This window comes from Pleurodeles waltl, chromosome 3_1 (assembly GCF_031143425.1).
Source record: "Pleurodeles waltl isolate 20211129_DDA chromosome 3_1, aPleWal1.hap1.20221129, whole genome shotgun sequence".
Lineage (NCBI taxonomy): Eukaryota > Metazoa > Chordata > Amphibia > Caudata > Salamandridae > Pleurodeles > Pleurodeles waltl.
In genome coordinates, this window is record NC_090440.1 from 1,394,481,667 (window position 1) to 1,394,495,713 (window position 14,047).

General features: G+C 45.6%; 1 protein-coding gene across 1 annotated transcript in view; it reads left to right on the top strand.

The window, feature by feature from the left end:
- Positions 1-14,047, top strand: part of SDC3 (syndecan 3) — a 480,876-nt gene that overhangs the window by 193,503 nt on the left and 273,326 nt on the right. The window lies entirely within an intron of this gene.

The window sequence follows — 14,047 nt, forward strand, 5'->3', positions numbered from 1 at the left end:
GCAGAATTGTAAATTTAGACACTCTTGCTCCTCGTGTGGGGGCGAACACCCAGCATCAGCATGTAGAAAACACAAGCACAAGTCAGAGAGAAAAGACAAGAAGAAAAAACAGTAGATCCGCCCCCTCAACGTACCCCATGACCAACCAATTGAACGTAAAACTGGCCAAGTCCCCAATCAATACAAAAATGTTGAGAAAATTAGCTAACGAATACCAGAACAAACAAGATGCAATCACGCTAGTGAAAGGTTTCGAGGAAGGCTTCATTATCCCAGTAAAGGGGCGGGTAACTGGAGGGACCCACAAGAATTTAAAATTAGCCATAGAACAACCAGAGGTAGTCCAGCAAAAAATCGATAAGGAATTGAAACTGGGTCGCATTGAGGGCCACCTCACAGCATCCCTGCCTTTAGACCTAATCATCTCCCCACTGGGGGTGGTACCCAAGAAGGAACCTGGTCAATTCAGACTAATACACCACCTATCATTCCCTGAGGGCACATCAGTAAACGACAGCATACCAGAGGAGGCATTTACAGTGGGTTATGCCACACTGGACGATGCAAAAGACATGATCAAAACCGCAGGCCTAAGGGCGCTGCTAGCAAAGGCAGACATTGAGACAGCATTCCGCCTGCTGCCAGTCCACCCGGATAGTTATCACTTGTTGGGGTTCCAACACAACGGGCAGGTGTTCATGGACAAGGCCATGCCAATGGGGTGCGCTATAGCATGCGCATACTTTGAACAATTCAGCTCATTTTTGGAATGGGCACTGCACAAGAAGCATCCCGCGGGGGGAAGATGCACTACTTGGACAATTTCCTATTCATAGGGGGGGCTGATGATGGGGCATGCGCCAGCCTATTAAAAGCTTTCCAGTCATTGACAGAAGAATTGGGGGTCCCCCTAGCAAATGAGAAGACAGTAGGCCCCTCAACGTCATTAACATTCTTAGGCATAGAGCTAGACTCAGTTGCCGGAACCTCCAGATTACCAGCTGAAAAAGTGGCGGACCTGAGGGCAGACATCAAATACCTGTTCAGTAAGCAGAAGGCAACCCTCGGGGAATTGCAGAGCATGGTGGGCAAACTTAACTTTGCAACAAGGGTGATCCCAGCTGGCAGGGTTTTCGCCAGGCGGCTAAGCAGGCTGACAGCAGGGTTGCGTGAAAAGCATCACCAAGTGAGACTAGGCAGAGGGGTCAAAAGAGACCTAGCCATGTGGTACTCCTTTCTAAAAGAATTCAATGGCCAACTCATTTGGAGAGACGGCTGGCTGTCTGCCAGTGAGATCTCGCTCTACACGGACGCTGCAGGGGGATGCGGTTTTTGGGCCATTTTAGGTAGGGAATGGTGCGCAGGTAAATGGACGCCAAATCGGCATCAGTCAGGGATCACCAAAAATATTACATTTTTGGAACTATTCCCCATCGTGGTGGCCCTGACGATCTGGACAGCGCAGTTACAAAACCTAAAAATAACTCTGTGGTCTGATAACCTAGGGGTGGTCATGGCCATTAAAAGAGGGTCCGCCTCATGCCCCAACACATTGAGGCTGCTAAGGCGCCTGGTACTCATCCAGCTTAAAAGCAACCTTGACATCAGGGCCAGGCATGTCCAGGGCACAAAGAACTCACAGGCAGACGCCCTTTCTCGTTCCCAGATGGACAGATTCAAGATTCTCACGCTGGATGCAAGCAACAAGATGACACCTTTTCCAACAGAGCTATGGGATCTGGCGGAGCAGACCTGTCCTTACTAGTACAGAACGCATTTACAACTGAAACACAACGTAGATATACTAAATACACCAAAGTACTCATGGACATTGGGGGGCTGAGGTCATTAAACGACCCAGCTGCGACCAGAGCAGCAGCAGCACATTTCATTATGTGGGCTTTCAAGCAGGGAAAATCAAAGTCCTGGGCCCAAGCACACTTGGCGGCAGTAGCTCACCACTCAAAACTGCAAACGGGCACAGACCCTACCGCCTCTCACTACATCAAGACGGGGATGAAAGGTTGGAAACGCATCGAAGGGCCCAAAAAAGACACAAGACACCCCATAGATTTTAACAAACTGACTCGGTTAATAGATTCACTTCAAACTATTGTGGTCAACCAGTACGAGCTATTAGTTTTTCGAGCAGCGTTCGTCACAGCTTTCTTTGGGGCATTCAGAGTGAGTGAGATAGTTGCAGCGGCCAGGAACGCCGGGGGCAACAGTTGTCTGCAAATAGAGGACTGCCGGCTAGATTCTAGTGGGGTGCGCCTCACACTAAGACGATCCAAGATGGACCAACTGGGAAAGGGCACCGACATTGTGCTAAAGTGCATAGTATTGCCCTGTGTGCAGTTTAAGAGATTATGTAGAGGTACGCCCCGCGGGACCAGGCCCTCTCTTCAGAGATGCCAATGGGGACCACCTGAGCCGATTCCAATTTACTGCGGTCATGCGGAAAGCAATAGGGAAAGGAGGCCTGCTCCCATCAGAATTTAGCGCTCATTCTTTCCGCATTGGGGCAGCCACCACAGCCACCAGTCTGGGGTTAGACGCAAACGCAGTCAAAACGGTTGGCAGATGGCGTTCCAAAGAATATAAATGGTACATTCGCCCACATCTCCTATGATGGTATCTTGTCATTACAGTGGCAGGTGCAACCACCAAGCTCGTATGGATTATAGGCCACTCATTCATATCCAGGCTTCAAACATGGTGGAAGCAAAACAAGAAACCCGGCACAAGAGGACGACCGGCGGTTGGGATCAGATGGTGGGGAGTCCCGGGTATGAAATGGTCACAGCTCCAACCGACCATACAAAACATAGTGAAGAATACTCAAAGGCAACCGGACACCATAATCGTGCACCTGGGGGGGAACGATTTGACAACCCTAGGAAGAAAGGTACTCCTGAACAACATCAGGGAGGCGCTATGGGCTTGCACCAGGCTGCTTGGGAAAACCACCATCATATGGTCAGAAATAATCCCCAGAATCACGTAGCATGGGGCAACATCAGACAGAGCAATAGATCACTCCAAGAGGAAGCTGAACATCGCAGTCGCCAAGTACAGTAAATTCAACGGGTTGGAAAGCATCCGCCATGGGTTGATCCACCCCAGGCGTCCTGAACTTTACACGCAAGACGGTGTCCATTTGTCATCAGAAGGGATGAACATCTTCTGGTCCAACCTGGCAACAGCAATGAACTACCAATGAAGAGAGTAAAAAAAAAAAAAAAACAAACCCAGGAAGAGGGGAGCAGCCAGTAGACGTGAGCCTCTCTGGCTGCGTGGCGGAAGTTAACAAGGTTTTACCAAAGAATTGATTGGAAGACACACCTAGTAAGGGGGTGTGTGAGCAAAAACCACACACCTGGGGATGCCTTACGGCAGGGTGTAAGGTGGCCAAGTAAGGGGAGTAAGCGGAACACGGCACTCACAGCCCAGACCCGCCACTTCGGATGGTAGGGCATAGGATACGCCAGGTAGCGAGTTGGGCCTAATGCAAAGAACTGGAAGCTACCCCCTGAAACAACACAAACATGGTAAAACAAACTCTATTGGAGTGAGCCCCTCCAAAATCAAAGGCGGGACTGCCTACAAATCGAAGGGCAAAAGGAGGCAGGACAAATGGAGGCCAGGAGTTGAAGGCCCACCAGTCACTCACTGTAATCTTTGAAAATCATAAACTGTGATGTATCAAATGAACAATATATCTTACTATCATAGGTACAAAGTTTATTGTCAGTGATAAGGCCTCAGGCCCAAATATCTCATAGCATTGGGCAGTCACACGCTAGTCCACAGTAATAAAGCGGCCAACTGTTATCCACTATATAAAATGTGTCAAAGTCTGTTTCATGCATGTATGTCGGTACAAGGCGTAAACATGATATGTAAAGTTTCAGTAATGCCAGCTCTGTAGTGTGACAAGTGCGGGTGTTAAAGCCCCTGACGGTGCAGGCAGTGACCACAACTCCTTGGGTCGAGCCTGGCCACAGAAGGAGGCTGTGCTTCAGGGACTCGGGATAGCGCATGGCTGGGTTAGCCTTCTGTGCTTGTGACAGTCTCCTTGTGGCCACCACGTAGCGCCGCTGTGTCCCTGCATCCTCCAGACGGGTTGATTTTCATCAGGGGTTTCTCCAGTAACTCTGTTAGTAGGGGAAGGGACACAATGGAAGGGGGGTCTCCCTGCCTACAGTGACTGCTCGCTGGGCAGAACCGGCAGTGGAGACTCAGGCTATGGTGCCGACCAGCAAAGTGAGTCTCTGCAGTCCTAGGAGACGGCCCGGCACCGCTGGTCGGGCCTTTAGGGGATGGAGATTTTAAAGGGATATGCATGCTACAAGGCTTTGAAGTCACCTGGACTATATCTTGAAAATTGTGTGTGCGGGACAAAGCTCAGCAGGCCACAGGGCAGCGCAGAGCGACAGAGCAGCAGCTCCTGGGAATAGTCAGCACTTTGCCGGGGCAATCCTGGTGTCGCAGCACTCTGTACTCCTGGCAGGGTCTCTTCTGGGTGCAGTAGTGATCTACTGAATGAATCAAGGGGCCCACTACTTCTACAGAAAAGTGCCTTTGATGTGGGGGATGACTAACAAAGAAGGCTTGTGAAGTGTAGAGGCTCCTTTTCAACTCAGTCTCGGATCCTGACAGCCAGTGGAGGGTAATCAGCCCTTTTGTGTGGACCCCAGCCCTTACCCTTTGAGACATAAGTGTAAGATCTTCCCCATCCCTTCCCCAGGAAGACTGATGAGTATGCAGATTTGGCTGAGTGTTCTGTGTAGTGGGTGTCTGAAGGGAATGCACAAGTGGAACTGCCACCCCACCCAAGCCAGACATGTACAAGAGGCTCACAGGGCAGTGAACGCAGAGAAATTACCACTTTCTAAACGTGGCATTTTTACACTAGTAGTAATAAACCAAACTTACCAGTAAAGAGGATTTATTATTACCATTCAAATGGTACTAAACATGACCCAGCCACTCCTCTCAGATCAAGAATTTCAACTTAAGGTTATGTTAAGGAATTCCTAATGCTGGCCTACGAGAGGGGTAGGCCTCACAATAATGAAAAAGCACTCAAGGGGTTTTTCATTACCAGGACATGGAAACGCCGAGGTGCATGTACTGCCTTCTACTTACGTAGCACCCTTCCCCCCTGGGCTCCCTAGGTCCTACTTTAGAGTTGCCTTACATTTAAGCATACAGGGAGTGTAAGATTTGGTAAGGGGTTTCAAGTGCGAGCTCAGGGTGGCAGTGGGACTGTGCACGCAGGCTCTGCAGCTGCCGGCTTGATAGAGATTTATAGGGCTACTTAGGTGCGTGGCACAATCAGTGCTGCAGGCCTACTAGTAGCATTTAATTTACAGGCCCTGGGTGTATGATTTACCTCTCTACAAGTGACTTACAGGTAAATTAAATATACCAATTGTAAATATACCAACGTTACCATGTTTGTTGGGGAAATGCACGTGCATTTTCGCACTGGTTAGCAGTAGCAAAGTGCTCAGAGTCCTCAGGCCAACAAAAAGATACAACCACAAAACAGGAGGGGAAGGCAAAAAGTCTGGGGTAACACCACCCTTAGGATGTAATAGGGTACAAGCGGACGGTCTGTTTTCTCATGCTTCGTCAGGTGTTGGCATGTTTAGAGAGTGCATTTTGCCGATGGTTATTAAAGTAAAAGCCAGAAATCCGATTGACACCACACCAAGGCACTCGCAGGAACTGAACCATTAATATTAATGAAAATAAATATAGCTGGAATCCGCCATTGGAGACATTTTACCATAAGAATCTGGGCCGCCTCTCCCCTTTTCAGCAGAAAGGGACCATTATTTCCTGTGCTGTATTCTAGTAACCAGGACCCCAGAGGCTGCTTCGAGTAAAATGCCTGGGAAATGCCTCCATTCTGCGGTTTGAAGCCTGTTAAATTTAATTACTCTGTCTTTACGATTACAATAAAATCCCAGTTGTGCAGAGAGGCCTTTCCCGAGCCATATTACGTCAGAGCAGCCGTGCAGCTGCAGGATGGGTGAGTAAGTAGGGGTGCCCAGCTTCCAGGGAGGTGTAACCGGGGCCCATGGTGTTATGTGACAGTGAGGATCAAACTACGTAGAAGGGTTGACTAAATTATGCCACAAGAAATGGGAAATTAGGCATTTTCTTGTTTTTTTTTATACTAACGTTTGTGATATAGTGTTGCCATTTTAGCATATGGACACTGTCTGGACAGTGGTTTCTCATCATTAGTACCAGTTTAACACCCAAATGCAGCAATATTGTACTGAAACCCGACAAGTCGACCTTTGTGAATGTATCGCCATGTTTTTTTTAGTAACGTTTGATCTATTTGAGCTGGACGCCTTTTATTAAAAAAATCTGTAAAGTATGCAGCAGATGAGTGATTATATGGCATATGTGGTAAAATCTATAATTATTGAGCAAATGCCACAACTGCAGAATTGCATAATTTCAGGGGTCTTGAGTGAAACCCATAGATCTTGCGGAGGCATCCAGTAGAGTTAACTCTGAGGTACCCTACCAGAACTGGAGGCGGCTTGAAGGTTGGACAGAGGTATCTTCAGTAGAGGATCTCCAAAGGGTTATCTGGAAGGGAGGACTCCCAGCTCTGTAGAGGTGCACAGCGCGGAGAACTGGAGTGTGCCTCCCAACTCAGCAGAGGTGCCCAGCACGGATGTCAGGCGCATTACCCCCAGCGGTAATCCTCTGACTCCGCCACCCCGGAGAGACAGGCCTGTCTGTCCTAGCCTCGTGGGCGGGAGCTCAGTCCAACCTTCCTTCTATGAAAAGTAGAAAATACTTTTAGTTGGGTTCGACACAGAAGGGCGATTGCTTGCTGGTGGGCACAACTGGAAGTCACACGGCTTTGGGGGCTCCAAAACCAAAATACCAAACCGGATGTTATCAATCAGAGGGAGGATAAAATGCTTAATTGATGCAGGGCTGGAAAAAGAGAACTGGAACTTTTCTTGGCTGTGCCATTTAATAGTGGTACGTGTCAACATATTCCAAAAGGTGCAGAAAGACAATACTGAGGCCTAGTTGGGAACAGGTACGTTTTGAAATCTCTAGACCAGCCCACCGCTGCTGTAGTGACTAGCACAGGAAGGTGTAACGCAATTTATGTTTACAAATTCGGCCATATAATGCGTTTCCTTCACGTTAATTCAGTGCTGTCCGTTCCCGATTACAATCATCAACGCTCCATTGATCCAAGCGTCCGGGGACGGAGAGGCAGGTGCTTTGCAGAATACTTTCCCTTCAAGTCACGGCTGCTTCCTAGAACCACATTTTATTGAGCTGTGATGGAAGGTCCAACCGGTGCCGGCCACGGGGGACGCACGCTTGAGAAATCAATTGCGTATGTTTCCAGGCCGCATCTATGTGATAAATTACCCCTTCCCAGAATCCGAGTCTTTCTGTTTTACAGCTTCACAACCAAGTGTGCAGCGCTTCCTCCTGGACAGACGCATTTCTGACAGACTGAGAACCTGAATGTGACGCAAGCTCACTTGAAGCCCGTGCCCTGACCGGAGTCCTTTTATTTCACACCGGTCAATTATTAATATTAATTAACGGAAATGACACAAAAAGAATGTCAATACTCGGGGGTTGAGGGGAGTGGAGGCGGGCCGGAGAGTTGTTCGGGTGAGAGTCAGGTAGTGACTGAACGTTTTAGCCCTGTCCGGTCTAGAAATGTAGTTGTATTTTCGTTTTTTTTTTCTCCTGGAATTAGGCGGTAATAGAGGTTTAAATTATGATGCAGGATTGAGTAAATTATGCAGCGGAAAAGGCAAATTATGTGGCATAATTCGGTACATTTTGCAATAGCATTACTTCATTATTTAATAATGTCACCTCCTTAACTCTCAAATATGGCTATATACAACAGAAAGGTGAAAAGGGGCTTTCACTGCGCAATAACCCCTGTCGCTGCATTTTTAAAAACTTTTGAAACGTTTGAACTACAAAAATGTTTTATGTTAGATTCTGCAGATTATGTGGCAGATGATGGATTATGTGCTGAAAGCAACAAATCTCTAATTATGTTAAAATCGCAGGAGCTGCACAATCGCATAATTCCAGTGGCCCTGAATATAAGTGCCAGGCACCAAGGTATTCTACAGAAGCTGGCACCGTCCACATCTAATGGCAGTGTGACATTTTAGTTTGATACACGTCATCCCTAAACTGTAGTCACCCCTAAACTGTACGGAATGACCTAGAAGTGAAAGTTGAAACATTTATTTAGAACGCTGAGTGCCTAATCAATAGTGTGTGCTAAAAAATTAGGCTGAGGGCGCCACCATGTGGTATGTATACGCTCATAAACAATTGTTGTTGTTTTAAAAACAAGTGCCAGTGTCAAGCACCAGCAAACACTTGCCCAAATTAAGGGCTGCTCTGAATTTGGTTTTCACTAGATGTGGGCAAGCCACTTAAAGCTTGACCTTGAATCCTGGCTCTGGCTCAGCTTAAGGTCCCTCAGACCCATCACAAGCCAAGCTTTCATGTGGCATCTGACTGCCACCCACCTTCCCTCTACCCAGCTCTGGCATTACGGCCAAAGCTGTTGACTTTGGAGCTGGGGAACCAAGTTTGAGCCTCTGCATTGGTTCAACAAGCAATCAGTGTGACGTTGTGTAATGTAATTGGGGTCATGTAAAGCACGCCAGTACCTTCAGGTCAAGTTTGCGGTATATCGATACTGCAGAAAAATGCCCAAAGAGGTAAAAGCAAAGCACCATCACAAGGAAAGACAAATATATACCTATTTACTGTCTGATCTGTACAAAGAGAGATTTGGATAAATATTTTATTTCATCAGAATTCCTTTTCTTCATTATCGTGTATGAAAGCACTTTCAAATACGTGAGTTCAGAATACCAGTTGTACAAAAACCTATTGTTTGATTTAATAGACTATAATGTTGCTCTATAATAACGTGGGCCACGTACGTTGTTTATTTGACAACTGCTTTGCCTCTCAGTTCAATAATGGTTCATGTTTAAAAACTGTTGCTTTTATGAAATACTTCTCAGTGCATTGCTATAATGTAGCTTTTTAATGGTAAATCTTTTACATGGTAAGACATACTTTTTGAATGTTGAAGAGACTTTATTCCATTTTACGTTTGTTGTAAGATTTACATAGTCAACTTTTTCAGGGCTCGGCTTGTGCTCAGGCTCTAAAAGCCGAGCCAGACCCTTGGCTCGGATCTGCTCTCCCAGTTAATTTGTTGGCTGGCCCACCTCCAGTTTTGAATAATAGAATTAGGAAGTGCTGGACACATGCTGAGGCCAAATATCGTGCAAGTCAATGTGATTTTTTTGTTTGTTTATATTCTCTGAAGTACTTGAATTTTCTGCAGATTTGTAGGAGTTTGGAGGACTTTGTTATGAGATGTGTGGACAGACATACATTTTTGTGCAATTTTATAAAATTATTCGAAAAAAATCATGAAATTACAGTTTCAGAGCAAAATATGGTTTGCCCTATATCTTATGAGTTTTTCTTAGTGATGTCCACCACTCATGGACAAAAAAATAAACAAAAACAAACAAAATTGCACAGTCTGTAATTCTTATTCATTTTTTGGAAATTCACAAAACATGAAATGTGCAAATTTCGCTGTCATAATTACACTTTTGACAGGCCTACTTTCAATTTGGATTTACATCCCAAAGAGGAATCGTGTCCCAAAGTGGTGCAGGATGACCCTTGCACTGGCTGCAAAGATGACACTGTGGGCAGGGTCATGTTGCTTGTGTTGGCAGGTTTTCAAGGCCATAGATGACAACGCTCTCCTGGAATGTCCGAAGGTCAGCTGCTTTCAGGAGTCTGTCTTTCCCTCGTTTGTCTTTATTTGACTGTCTGAAGCTTAACTTTTTCCTTTCCTTTCTAGTTATTGTATTTTGCCATATGTGGGGGTCACCATAGTTCCCCCATTTCCTCAGGCCTGTTTATTGATCACATGAGCTTTATCTTCACCAGTATGCTGACAGCACTCAGCTCGAGCTGAATCTTAAGTGGCAGAATTAGGCCAATGGTGCGATCTATTTAGCCATCTTTTCATGTATGTTGATGATACTTGGGTTCGAGCGATTGAGGCGTGGCTTATTTCGTTCTCTGAGCTCCATCTTTACATGTATGCAGATGACCGCTCACCCTGAATCTTCACAAGGGCATCGAAACCTCAGTGGCAAGTTCCAGACTTTGCATAGCTGTGATAAGGAGCTCAATGGGCACTCATTGACTCAAGCGGTACACACATGAAATGGAAACCATGCGCAGGGGTAATGGGACCTTGTGGAACCGATGTTTCTTTCCTTCCGAGATGCAAATAGGCCACAGAATATCAAACCTGTTCAATTGGCTTCCTATTAATTTTTAAATTGAAGTTTAACCTATTTTGCTCTTGGCTGTCTTTACCCAGTATGGCACATCTTCTATTGTTAAGGTGTTAAGGAGATTTTTTTCAAAGTTTTCACACTGTACAACTGCAAACATACAGGCACGTGTACTTGCATGCATGAAATTTCACCACTAAAAACAATGTACATAGACATTAAAAATGTTTTAGCGTAATATTTCTCAATAAAGGGCTTGCGTTTGTCAAGGCATCAAAGTATCATAGTCAAAATAATTTGAACAAATCAGTTGCAACCGTTAAATTAATACTGTATACATCATATGTTGTTAAGAACTTTTATTAAAGTGGAAAGCAAAAAAAAAAGAATAGAAAAGGTTTAACAAATCGGCATCCAATTGTATAGGAAAGAGAATGGAATCATTATGAAATCATCTCAAACCCAGGTTCAATTTTGAGGTGTAAGATTTGTGAATCTCCAGTTATGGTGGAAGAGTAGTAATATGCTTTAATGTGAACATCTAAATACAATTGCCTTTAGTTTGTGTCCATATTTGTTTATATCTGGACCACCGCTCTAAACCAAGACTTTACACTGGCCCTAAATCCCAGATCCTCCTCTAACTGGACGAACAGTGACTGCCGCACTCAGAGATTTATTCTACAATGGCAACATCAAGTCGTTGGATCAACGCTCCCAAGAATTCTGCATACCTGAAAGAACAAGACTCCATTGCCGCTGAGCTCTTCATTGGACTACGCGAGAACTGAGGCCGTTTGAGACCCTCACAAGGTCTTGCTCCGGTACCAAAAGGCTGATATCTCAGACTTATAAAACTATTCAAGCTTCCAAGCGACCTTCCCTAACACCTGCCAATCCTGTTGAGACCTAGCCCTGGGGAAACAGATTGGAATGAAGGCTTGGGATCATCTATGGAGGGACATCCCTAAAACACTGTGCAGCACACCACAATGTGAACCTGCCTACAAACTTATGCATGAGTGGTACCTTACTCCAGTCTGCCCCCACAGAATGAATCCGAACTCTGCGATTATCTGGAGATGTGGCCGGGCTGAGCGGACCTTCCTGCACATTTGGTGGGAATGCGCTGTTATAGCCAGACATTCTGGAAGGAGATCCCAGGCCACATTAGAAGTAAGTTGGGTTACCCTATACCTACCTTCCCCCTAACCACCCTTCTCGGCATTAGGCCTACTACCTTGAAAGGTGCCACGCACCATGATAACACCCTCATCTTTCTAATGCTAGGGGGTGCTAGGCAACTCATAGCACTTCTTTGGAAAACGTCAGGACCCCCATCTGAGATCCACTGGTTTCACACGATTTGGCAAGTGCTCACCATCTGACCTAGATGATCATTTACTAAAGTGTGGCAGCCTTTTATCGATTGGATAGAAAGTTTAGAGATCCACTATTTTCAAACCCAGACGCTTCAAGCCCTCCTCCTCTTACTCTAAGTTTCACATTATTGCTCTCCTCAGAGCTGTACTTTATAACCTCCCCCACACCTCCGGGTCAATGGGCTCTGGAATCCCCCCTCGCCTACCACCTCTTTTGGTTAAACACCTAGTGCTGGCCCCGTGTCTACCTCTCTCTTGCCCATCCCCCCTTACACTCCCGGGAGGCCAGCCCACACCTTCCCTTCATTTAATCTAAAAAACGGGCCTAAACCACCAACAATTTAGAAGCTTGGGCTGCACCAACCACTCAGTGGTACCCCCTTGATCCCCCTCTCTTCCTCTCCTATCTCCTATATTTTTCTTATTCTTCCAATCCTTTGCATTTGTTCTTGTAACTGTTCAAAGAGCTCTGCAGCGGCTGCCAGGTGTGCCATGTTATTGCAGATACACCCATGTTCCACCTCCGGGATCATTGCCCTTTGTCATACTGTGCTAGAAGTTTTGGAGCTGATTTCTTCTGTTTATCGTATGTATATTTTCTGAAAACCAACAAAAATATTTTTGGGAAAATCTATGAACCACACGCATTCATTTGGATGTGAGCAGAATTTTGAAGTTTTTGCAACAGTCATTGCCCCTGAAAGACCTATGGAAGTAGCACCACAGAGCAGTAAGCAGGGCTTGCAGCACATCTGAAGATCTGCGTGTGTTCGAGTATTTCCACAAAGCATTGGTCATCATGAGCAGCAATATTTCTATAGTGCGACAAACCCAAAGTCCTGTTAGTAGCATTCTGGCGGTATGTGGTGGGTACATAGTGAAGTAACTCAGAATCAATATTTTACTTTATGGAGTGACTCTTTGAATCTTTTGTCCACAGGATTCTTAATATGATAAGCTCTTCCCTTTCACTGGATATAGCCTGTTGTGGTCCTTTGAAATAGCTAAGTCTTACTGTCTGAGGACAGTCTGTTATTTATATGGTTGTTACGAATAACCTTGTTGGAGAGGATCCTGATATTAATGCTGTGTAACTTCAGCATGTGGACGATTGGTCTTGTGATGGGACTTCCTGCACATCCACCGCTTTGTAACGAAGAGGGGCTGTAGATCTGATGCAGTAGGTTTGTATAGGGGAGGGTCCATGTGCCTGCTCTGTAATGGATGAAAAGTCACTCACTGTATGCTGCATCTGTTATGGTTCTAAATATGTCTACTGCGGGGATTGCCCAGACTTTAACTCTAGGATGGAGAGCCCTAACTCTGTCAAGGGGTCGAGCATCGCCAAAAGCCTTCTTCCATCCCGAAGACCCCCAGCATTCCCAATCTATCATCTGCATGTTACATGATCTGTTTTGCAGGAGACACATTAACCTTCTATCCTACTTTGATTCAAATCTGGGTCTGCATAAAACACTGATCTCTCCAACAAATGCGTTAAACTCAAGAGTTATCTCACCATTATTATTATTCCCTGATAATTCCTGGACACCTCTTCAGCTGATGCTTTAATCACATGATATATTTTAAAATGCAGAATTTGTAAACAATTAAGCAGAAGAGAGCTACTACCACACTTTTCCTTGTTGCCAATATCTTTGTGGCAGAGTTCTAAAAAAAATACATGTATTAGTTGAGGCCCAGATTTTGCGTGGGAATTGCGCCACTTTTTTGGTAGAACCAGACGCTTAATCTAATTTGTTAAATCTAATATTGTGCTTAAATGTACTCATGATATACCTGATAGACATATGTGTGAGGTTTTAATATCTGATGTCACCTCTTGTGATGTCACTTCCAGTGAAATCACCTCATCTGCAGTGTCACGCGTTGTGACGTCATGCGCTGTGATAGCACACACCATGATGTCACTTGCATACTTCCTAACTTGGTTAGTCCCTCCACTTCTTTTTTTAGGACTTGTGTCGTGACAGAGATTAAACATGTAAAGCGCTGTGACCTCTAGCGAGGTTTCCTGACTTAATCACATGTAATCACTCAGCATGTTGGTCTGAAATATACCAACTAAGGTGCTACGACACCCACTGGGGTTAAGAAGCGCTACATAAACAACGAAGAGAACACCATCTCGAGCATGTAAACTCTAGACCGCCAAGAACCTGCTGGCCACAGCCCCTTCTCCCGTGGCACTCACATCTGTGAGCAGAGAAGAGTGCTCAGGGGGAGAAGGGCTTGTGGCAGGGAGGTGGGAGAGAGAGGCAT